Genomic DNA, 11,306 nt, shown 5'->3' on the forward strand with positions numbered 1-11,306 from the left:
AATTGACCATCACAACTATTATCAATAATAATAAACTGTAGGCACAGAGTGCTATGAGAGTACATCACAGGATATTGATCAATCTGGAGTAGTAGGTACAGGGTAGGCCTTGGAGAAAAGGACTGATGAAGCCTTCCTAAAAGTTTTGGAGTCTAATAGACTGTGGGTCACCCAGGTGAAGATGTCCAGAAAGCATTCAGTATAGCGATTGGGGCTCAGGGGAGAAAACTGCCAGTTGGTAAGGATTTGAGGGCCAAGTCAGAAGCTGAAGCCATGAGAATGGATGAGAGCAGTCAGGAAAAGTGTATAAGTGAAAAGACAGGAATGGAGCCATGAGGAAAAACAGGATTTTACAGGGAGCCAACAGAGCGGATTAACTAAAATAAAAACCTACTCAACTGAAATGTTCCCCAAAACCCAAGACTTGAGACAAATAAATGCCTGCTTCTTGATCTGTTCTGTCGATTCAAAGATCTTAAAATGAGTTTGCACAAAGTTGGTGCTACTTGTACTGAAACTATTAGCACACATTAAGTGAGGTCCTTGCAATATTTGGCTTCTAGCTGTTATCACAGCTTCCTTACTTTTGCAGGCTCCCCAACTCCGGACCAGAATGCTAGGAACCACCGCTAGATGTCCAAAGCAGGGGACAACCAAGTAGGTGGCCACCTACATGGAATGATTTGACAAGGTCTTTCTACTCCCAACACCACCCCTACCAGTACCTGCAGCAATCTTTCCATCACAAAGTCCTTGAAGGGAAGGACCATTTCCTATCCATCAGTAAAGAGAGTTGGCTCTGCTTCTAACTGGCAGCATGATGGAGAACCAGTCACTTCTCCCTCCAGGACTCAGATTCTTCCTTTATAGGAAGAGGAGACTGAACACAATGATCTTTAAAATCCTGCCTTGCCCTAACCTTCCATGAATCAGACTGTAAAGAATTGTTGAATTGTCTGAATTAATGAATTTGTGTTTTTCCATTTGGGTTAGGAAATCCCACTAGGAGAGGCAACAAGTTATAAGCTGTTAATATTAGCACAAATTAATATTTCTGATTGCTGAGTGTAGAATCTTGTCAAATGGGAGGCCCTGTAGAATCTAGGGGTGTGAGGGGAGGAGAAATAAAAGTAGTCTAAGTGGGGGCACTGCTCATGAGAAGAAGCCTGTTGGGTGAGTAGGGATTAGGGTGGAGATGGTCGAATAAAATCTATGTCAGCTAGAGGACCTACTGGAATCTTAGAAATATGGAGGATTTGAAGACAAAGAGGGGGATTTCGGCTCAGTTTAACAAACATTTGTTAAGAATATACCATATGTCAGGCACTTGACTAAGGAGAGTGTGGATACAATAATGAGTAAAGCCAAGTTCCTGACCTTCAGGAATTCACAGTCAGAGACTGAGAGGGCCAAGGAACATTTCGACAGGGGGCGTTAATTATATAGCAAGTGGTTAAGAGTGCAGACTTCGGGCTAGACTGCTTGGATCTAAATCCCAGTTCTGCCACTTACTAGCTGTGAGACTTGGGCAAATTTCTTAACCTCTCTCTGTTTCCATTTCTTCATCAATAAAATGGGGATAATAATAATACCTACTTCTAGGGTCGTTGTGAGGCTAGAGTGAGTTGCCTAGAATAGACTGTATCTGTTTGTTATTACTAAGTGAGCTATGGAGACAGGCAATAGGTACAATGGGAGAGGAGAGCAGGGAAATCTCAATAGGCAAGTGTGTCCCCTACACAATCAGTGGCGATTCTGCATTTTTGCCTTTGTTTCACTTTGTCTTTCCTGGGTCTCTACTAAACCACGTTCTTACTCATCCCACCCCACAGGGCCAATGATTTGCCATCACGAGTGAGTGGAGTAAGTGTCTTGCGTCCTCGATGCTCCTTTCATAAGGAAGGCCTGGCCTCCGGAAAACAGCCATCTTTATCTTTGATTCCTGTCCAGTGTACTTTCCTTCAGCCACCTCCGTCTGTCTTCCTCACCGTCCTCCTGAGCTCCTGTCCTGAGGTCCTTTGCCCAGAACACTTGCACTTCTCATCACACTCTGAGCAGTGGGGGTCGCTAGTCTCCAGCTTTTTCTTCTCTTGAGGCTCTTCTTGGTCTCCTTCCCTCTGGGTGCAACGTGCTCCTTTCTCCCTGCGCCATCCAGTGATATTAGGAAATCAGGAAGCAAAGAGAGATTCGGGGCAAGGAACTGAGAATGCTACAGTGTAGGAACCCTGAAAGCACTGGTCCAGGAAAGAGAAGTCTGATTCACCCCGACTCTGCCACCGGCCTGCTGTGTGACCCAGGCAAAACTCTCCAGCTCGGTTTCCTTCCCTGGGTCAGAAAGTGAGAGTGTTGGATGAGGTCAGTAGTTTGCAAACTTCTCACCGCTATGGACCTCTATTATTGTTTCTCTCTGCACGGACTTAATGTTTTGAAAGATTTGATCTCCCCCTCCCCTAACCCCTGAGTTTTAAAGAATTATTTCTCCATATGTAAGTAATTAATCAGAGACTTTAAACAGCCAGAGAGAGATTGATAACACAGAATTGACAAAGCTTAATGAAAAGCAAACATAAATCAGACGTTTAAAGAGAGCTTTTTGTCGGGCTTCCCTGGTGGTGCAGTGGTTAAGAATCCGCCTGCCAATGCAGGGGACACGGGTTTCGGAGCCCTGGTCCAGGGAAGATCCCACATGCCGGGGATAAACTAAGCCCGTGCGTCACTTTGCGCTCTAGAGCCGGTGAGCCACAGCTCTTGTAGCCTGTGTGCCTAGAGCCGATGCTCCACGATAGAAGCTACCACAATGAGAAGCCCGTGCACCGCAACGAAGAGTAGCCCCCACTCGCCGCGACTAAAGAAAGCCTGCGCGCAGCAACAAAGACCCAACGCAGCCAAAAATAAATTAATTAATTAGTTTTTAAAAAAGAGAGAGCTTTTGTCATGGATTCTTGGGAAGTGCATGAATGCCACTGTGAGTTTTTGAAGTATTGAAAATAGCTCTGGCTCTCCCATTGTCCCTTAGTGTATTCCTGAGAGTCTAAGTTTCTCTGGGCTGGAAAAAGTTGACTAGATGATCTCTAAAGTCCCTTCTGTTCCACAAATGTTCTAAACCTGTGACAGCCCTGTGTGGTTGCTGAGTTGAAATGCCCGGAGGCTGGAGATCCAGCCAGAAGAGGCTTGTAGGGGCTGTCTGTGGTTCTGTGTACAGTACAGTCAACCTCCAGCCATTTTGATGCTGTCATTCAAAATTGGTGTTACTTTCTCATGGGTTGAACTGAAGTCTATCTTTACTGAGTTTATGAAACAAGTTTTGCTAACCACAGTAGCATATGCCAAGTCTCCCAGTAGCTTATGGGGCAGTAATAGAGCAGGGCACAGAGTTTTCAGGCACTTAAATCTCCTAACCCCACTTACGTACCCCGCAAAAATGATATCCTAATAATGAATCATTTTACTATCTTAATATATCTGAAGTTCCCTGGTATTTTAAATCATTAATAAAACCACGTATCAGCTGATGAAATATTTTTTGAGCCAAGAACTGTGCTAGGCATTGCGGGGTGAGCTACAGAGGTCTATAAGATGTAGCTTAATTGCATTTCTACAGAAATATTTTTTAGAACGTAAGCCTTTTTATACAGTGTGTATTAGAGATTTTGTTCCTATTCTCACTTCTGGGGAAACACAGAAGAGAGATGAGCAGGAAAGAGAAACTGAGAAAGAAGATTGGGGGAGCTAGAGGGTGCTCACTGTTGCCAAGGGAGCCGACCCAACAAAGGAGTTAGGACATTCAGCTTCTGCTTCTTGAGGCTGGGGGTCGGCTTGGACCATACCATGCTGGGCATCGTAGTTAGCAGAGGTATAAAAAGGGATGTTGAATGCAGGGCCAGAGATGCCTTAATAAGTCTATTCAACAAATATTTACTTGCCTATCTACCATATGCCAAGCCCTGGGGGGGAATATAATGCCAAATAAGTCGTGATCCTGGTCTTCAAGGAATTCTGAAGCCAAAGGAGAAGTCACATAGGGAAAAATATGTGACTTTCACATCCGTGGGTGAAAAGTACCACGGGAGCACCAGGCAACCCAGAGAAGAGAGTGATTAATTCTGTCGTGGTTATTGAGGCCACCTTACAGAGGAAGTGGCACTGAGGCTGGACTCTGAAGTAAGTGTCAGCCAAATTACTCAGGGCATTCCAGGCTGTGAACATTCATAGTCAGAGGTGGCTGGACCTCAAGGGAGGACAAAGGTGAAAAATTGAAGTTGAGACCAGCACGCTAGGCCATATTGAGGAGAATCAAGTACTGTTATAAGGCATTGCTTTACTTGAAATATTTAAGTATATTTCCCCCAGGACTCAGTGGGGTGTGGCTCTCAGGTGAACTAGCCAAGCCAATGAATAGGCAGACATTCAGTAACTATGAAAACCATAGTTTAGATATTGACAGGTTAACAGGTAAGAAGTTCTATTTAGAAGCATTTTTTACCTTGTGTCCTTGAAAATAATCTTAGAATTCCTATAAATCACCCATTTTGTGTAATACAGTACATACAAGTATTTTAAAAAATTGAACATATTTCAAATCTGTCAAGGAATAGTCGTTTTATAGAAACAATTTATGCCATCAAAAACGTATGTATTAATAACCGTATGTTGCTCTCTTAAGACTTTTATCACTGGGCTTGTTTTTTTTTGTTTTTTTAAATAAATAAATTTATTTATTTGGCTGCGTTGGCTCTTTGTTGCTGCGCGCGGGGGCTTTTCTCTCTAGTTGTGGCAAGTGTCGTTTGCGGTGGCAGGGGCTTCTCATTTGCGGTGGCTTCTCTTGTTGTGGAGCATGGGCTGTAGGCACATGGGCTTCAGTAGTTGTGGCACGTGGTCTCAGTAGTTGTGGCCTTTGGGCTCTAGAGCGCAGGCTCTGTAATTGTGGTCCGCGGGCTTAGTTGCTCCGCGGCATGTGGGATCCTCCCAGACCATGGCCCGAGCCCGTGTCCCCCGCATTGGCAGGCAGACTCTTAACCACTGGGCCACCAAGGAAGTCCCCACTGGGGACTTAATTAATCTTGTTAAGTACAAGATTAATTGTGTTTGTAATAAAATATATGAGTAAATAAATAAAACATTATTGTTTTATGGATAACTGTTAAATTCTGATAAAGAGGTATATATTGAGCTGTCTATAGGAAGTTAAATAAAGGCAATTAGATTGTGCTGTGTGTTGTGTGACTATGTGTGAGGAAGAAAGGGAGAAAACAGAACTGAGATACACTGAGAAGAGAGGCTTGGGAAATAAGGAAGTTCCTTGAGGTTATTTTGTGAAAGTAAATGCCAGTTTAAAAACTAAAGCAAGAAAAGCCCCAAAGAGGGAAGATTGCATGAGTTATATAAATGAAGAAAATAAAGGAAATTTTATCAGTTAAAAAAATACAAGTAAATATACATAAAGCATGCACAAGAGTGTATGTATATAGTACATACAGTAGACGAGATATGCATTACTGAATTAGTATACTATGCAATAATTATTTATTAAGCATTTGCTGTGTACCAGGCACACACATGGTTATTTCTTCCTTTCTTGGCATTTTTACTATACCTCTATGCGTTTGACCGAAGAAAAGTTGTAGAATTTTCTGCAATAACTTGGACTTTTTTTTCAGTGTATTATAATTGCAAGGGGAATTTTTTTTACGTTTTCACATATATCAAATCAGACCAAATATGGGTGAGTTTTTAAATAACCAGTGGGCTGTCTATTTTGTGAATGAGTGGTGCCATCGTTTTGTCTCAATCCAGAGCACTCTCTCAGAATTTAATTCTGAGACACACCACTCTACTTATTCATTCATTCATTTATTTTCTGTGGGATCTCAGGTACAGTGAACTGAGTTGGTCACACTCCCCAGTGCATGGCTCCTCAGCACTACTGGTTTATTCAAGGACCTTTTAAACTTTTCTCTGTTTCCCCTTTCATCCCCTCTCTAGTCTTCTCCTCTGCCCCATGAGTCCCTGCTCCTGTGTTTTTAACATCTATCCTTTCCATTCACATTTCATACATTTATTAGATCTAGGTTGGAGGACTGGTCAGAATGGCAATGCAGGCTGAGCTGGTTACTTTGACCTTGTTTTACTGACAAATCAGGAAATGGGCCAAGCCACAATGCAGAAGGTGTTCACCAGAAGAAGAAAACGTGGGCTGAGTGGCTCCTTGGTACCTGCCTTGTTCTCGTCATGGAGACTTGTCTGTGAAGTGCAGTGGTCTCAGCATCTCCTGAAGAGTGAGGAATTCTCCAGATCACGGGAAGACAGAACTGTAGGCTCACTGCCTTTTGCCCCTTTTCGGCCTGGAGAATCACGTCCGAGGTTAGAGATGAGGTTGCATCAGACACTCTCAGCCCTACCTATAGATTCCATGACCACCTGTAAGAGAGCTGGAGTGGGGCTGGTCAGGGTCAAGAGGGGGATACAGTTTCACCTTGAAGTGAAAGGTTTTTGTTCAGTAATTTGGCAATATCCTCCTTTCCAGATATCTTTAGATATTTGGAGTTTTCTTCATGCTATTCCCTGTCGAAGGAGAGGAAATGCGCTTTTGTGGATTAATATTTAACAGAGCCTCAAATCTTGGCAGAGGCCATGAGATCACCCCATGATCTGTGTGACGTAGGCCTATAGCCTCCTGGGCTTCCCTGTGTGTCTGCAACATGTTTACTGAGATTCTTTCCAGAGAAGTCCTAAAGGACCATCATAACATTTTCACTTCATACGTGTGGCATCCTTCCACTGCATAGAACAGACAGCTTGCACACTTACTGGATAAGGGACAGACACAGAAGCAGAATTGGGGTGCGGGGGCTTCCCTGGTGGCACAGTGGTTAAGAATCCGCCTGCCAGTGCAGGGGACATGGGTTCGAGCCCTGGTCCGGGAAGATCCCACATGCTGCAGAGCCACTAAGCCCGTGCGCCATAACTACTGAGCCTGCACTCTAGAGCCCGTGAGCCACAACTACTGAGTCCGTGTGCCACAACTACTGAAGCCCGTGTGCCTAGAGCCCATGCTCTGCAACAAGAGAAGCCACAATGAGAAGCCCGCACACCGCAACGAAGAGTAGCCCCTGCTCGCCGCAACTAGAGAAAGCCCACGGGCAGCAACGAAGAGCCAATGCAGCCAAAAATAAATAAATAAATAAATTTATTAAAAAAAAAAAAAAAAAGAATTGGGGTGGGGGACTGAGAAAGGCATAGTTTTTAAGCTCTGACTCAGTCTATTTTCTGTTGAGTCACTTTCGCTCTGAGTTTTCAGCTCTATCAGTCCCCGAGGGGTCACTGGGGACAACCACTTTGACTTTTGGAAACAGAGCCGAGGGTGTGGTTGCCGTGGCAGCCGGAGCTAAGAGTGTGGCTGGATAAGGCCCAGGTTCAGCTGTGCTGTGGTGACAAGGACACTGCCACAGTCCCGTTCACTTCCCTCTCCTGACTGTTCCCTACTCAGTGAGCATGCCAGCAACAGATCCCCCAGGGTGGCCGCCTGAAAGAGGCAAGGGAGATGGTGGAGGCCACAGGAGAGGGGGAGGAGGGAGCGAGGAGGGTTAGTATCCGCTTTGTCACACGTGCTGCGACGGCCGGTGTGGCTCAGACACGGTACCTGCAGGAGCACACACAGCTCCTGCCCAGAGACTGGACGGGCACCCACAAGTATAACGGCACGGGTGCCTTGGGCAGGAGGGCGCTCCTTGGAAACGCTCCTATAATTTCTTGTTGTTCAGAATCATGTGACCTCGGAGAGGGATCCAGCTCAGACCTCTGGGGGCACTTCAGACTGGCGTACAGAGGTGACCTTACTGTCATCAGAACTTGGTGACCATCCACAGCCTGCTACATGCAAGGTCCTCCCCAGACTGCAGGACTCATGTCAGACCAGAGTAAAGTAGGTCCTGACCTGAGCTCGGAACAGTGAAGGGTGACCATTTTTCCATTTTATGCACACAAGAGCACTTTTCATAAACAAAGTATCAATAGTTTAAATATACCTTTATTTTTAAGTCACTTTCCGGGAATTTCACAGCCCAAGTCCATTGACCTAGATGAACATTACCAGATCCCACTTTCTCTACCTACTGGCTGTGGGACCCTGGGCGAGTTATTTAAGCCTCAGTTTCCTCCTTTGTAAAATGCGAGTAATAATAGCTAACCCACCTCGGAGGGTTATTGTGAGATTAAATGAGTTCTTCCAAGTAACAAGCGCATCACAGGGCCTGGCACATTCACTGCACCATAAATGTTAGCTCCCACTATGATTTTTACTTACAGCTGTTCTATACTTTACAAGAGATAAACACATTTGCCATGTGACTTCACTGAGAAATTACATTACCTGCCTTCAGAGAGATGTTGGGATCAACTGGGTCACAAGGAAAATCAACCAATCAGAACTCAGCAAGGATTTCCTTACAAGCCACATGCACCCAGATGTATGGGCTCCCACCAGCTATCGGAACCCCATAACTGGACAGTGGTAGTGGATGAAACACTTCTGAAGGTGGCATAGAACAATTGGAAAAAAAAAAAAAGCGACCCATCAATGGCAAGCAGTTACAAAATAATGTTTAACTTATTGCAAGAATATCTGCAAGTGGAAGGGGATGGAACATAGGCAGACCCTAAACCAGCATGTTCAAAAGGGCAAAGGGGGTACCTGGGGGAAAGCGGCTTGTTTCCCAAGGGCCTTCTGCTGAGGACTCCCTGCTTTCTCTTGCCTCCTACTGGGAGACACCAAGGGGCTCCCAGTGCCATTCTTATAGGCACCCGAGGGTGTTTCTAGTGTTGTCTCTTGTAAGCATGCATCTTACTTGAAGCTTGGAAACCTTCTCCTGGAAATTGGGCTCCTGTTGCTAGGGTCAGAAGAGTGAGCATATATTTTTTACTGCCTGTCCAAAGAGAAATGTCAGCTTTGGGGGTAAAAGAAAGGAAAAACAGGGGACAAAGGTTAACAGGCCACACAGCTTCTTAGGCTGGTAGACCAGGAGGATTTGGGGCTGCCTCTGGGTATCCTGCCTTCACACATCCTGGCTCCTATATCACTTCATTGCACCACTAAGTTTGAAGAGAGGAATGACAGGCAGTTGGGAGTAGAGGAAATAAAAGTAGCTTCCACCTGCATGGCATTTTACAGTTTACAAAGATTTCTTAAGGGTGTCCTCATGCACACCTCCCAACAGCCCTGGGAGTGGGGAAGGATCATCATTCCCACCTAGCAGATGATGAAACTGAACTCAGGTGAAATGATTTGCTCACCTGTGGAAGGTCTGGGTTCACAGCCTGTTGTACCATTCATTTTGTGTAACCACAGGCAAGTCATCTAACTTCCTTAGTGTCCGTTTCCTCCTCTATAAAATCCTCAGTGGATTAGCTGATCTTAAATACCTTTTCAGTTCTAATATTCTTCAGTTCATCTAATTAAGTATGTAGGCTCTTCTCGGCTTACAAATCACGGTCAGCGAATGTCCATTCCATACAGATGGCCATTCCAGCCAAGGACTCCCACCTCAGACGGAAGCGTTTGAATTCCCCTCTCCTCCTTGCTGCTAGAGACACTTAGGCACCCACTTAAACACTAGAAGCTTCAGAGACTCTCCCTCCCTTCCATTTATACTTGCTGAGGGTCCAAGGCACTCAGAATTTCTGCCACGGCAAGTGGTCCTGTGCAGAGGAGAGGACCTCCAAGCCTAGGCTAGGGCTGTGCTTGATGGAGAGGGCATCCCATATTGGAAAGCAAAATGACTTTTTCTGTTGGAATCAGATTTTAAAGGCCGCTTGAGTTCTGTAGTGTTCAGGTACTATAGTTAGCTGCGTTATGAGTTCAACTGGCTCTTGTGGGATAACCCGAAGCCTCACTCTCCTGTTCGTAGTTTATTTGAAGCAAGCATGCTAAGTTTCAACACATGTGGTTCAGGAACACAACCTATCTGTAGGCTGCAGACTGTCCTGTCCTGACTTGTACTTAACCGTCATTCTTTTTTTTTTTTTTTAACCATCATTCTTAATCTTTCAGGGTTATGTCTCCCATAGTCTCTGGTCCAGAGCCCAGCGTATAGGCATGCTCAATAAATGACCTCTGCTGTTTCTCTTAAATAACCAGCCTCCTCGTTGCTAAGTGCTTGTGTCCCCACCCTCCAAAGTCTTCATACACTAAGCAGCATGTCAGCCTCAGGCTATAGATCCAGGGTGGGAACCAAGGGACTCAAGCTGTGCAGTGGATCACATCCTAGTGTTTGGATAGTGACATCGCGCCTTTCTCCAAATCGCCAGCCTGGATCCACTGTAGGACACAGCACTGGGCTGGGAGGGGTGCGGGAGATGCTTGACCTTCTCAGCAGCATTTCTTATCTAGTGCTGACCTCACCTACCATAGAACAAGGGGCAGGAAGCGCTTGGGGCTTGAAAGTTCAGAGTGTCCTGGGCTCACAATGGCTATGCTTAGTTTTCAGATATCTATAGAACTGTTCCCCCCAAAAGTTTATAAACTCTGCTAGCTAATACAGGACATTCAAGTATCTATTTCAACTCTGTTTTTGCGTGCTAAGAGTGCACAGCATAATAGGAGAAACAGACATTTATGAATGACTCTGATACTAGGCAGACGGATAAGTGCTAGACTAGATACAGTGGGGATACAAATGCAGTGTCTTGAGAGACTATTTCAGACTAGAGGATCTTAAAAGGATTTTCAAGGGACATGAGATTAGAACTGGGCCTTAAAGAAGAACCGATCTTCAACAGCAGGCTTGAGAGATGGTAAGGGAGGCTGCAGAAGGGAAGGAGAGTAGGTGGAGGGTGCAGCATGAATCAGCCGGAAAGGTGGGGAGAGCCGGAGTGGGGGTCGTCGACGGGCAGGTGTGGGTAGATGTGCCCAGGAGAAAACTGGAAAGGGAGGCTGTAGCGTAACTGTGGAGGAGGTGAGAGCAGGCTTAGGAGTTGGAATTTATAATCAGTGAGGATCCACTGAGGGAGCTGAAGGAGGGAGCACATGTCATGCCACGTCTGTGCTCCAGGAGAATCACCACAGCATCAGGATGGAGGATGGACTCATATTGGGTGATGGAAGCTGGACCTCAGAGCAAAAGCCTAGGCAGCACATTTGGGCATCTAAACTTAGACAAGCAAAAATGGTAGAAGGGAAGAAGAGACACCATGAAGTGCTTGTTCCAGTCCAGACACGTGCCTCTTTAGAGCTGATTTTACTTGAGCACAGCCACTGTTCTTCTGGGCGCCCTTTCGTGAGAGGTTCCTCTGCTCAGAAAGTTACAGTGGTG

The 11,306-nt window shown here is 45.4% G+C and overlaps 1 long non-coding RNA gene across 1 annotated transcript; it reads left to right on the top strand.

The window, feature by feature from the left end:
* The first annotated feature begins 590 nt into the window (after window positions 1-590).
* On the top strand, window positions 591-6,395 carry LOC116764567. Its single transcript, XR_004352936.1, has 3 exons — window positions 591-657; window positions 1,833-1,863; window positions 6,140-6,395. It is a non-coding gene; the product is annotated as an uncharacterized LOC116764567 (long non-coding RNA).
* Window positions 6,396-11,306: the final 4,911 nt, after the last annotated feature.

This window comes from Phocoena sinus, chromosome 1 (genome assembly GCF_008692025.1).
Source record: "Phocoena sinus isolate mPhoSin1 chromosome 1, mPhoSin1.pri, whole genome shotgun sequence".
Lineage (NCBI taxonomy): Eukaryota > Metazoa > Chordata > Mammalia > Artiodactyla > Phocoenidae > Phocoena > Phocoena sinus.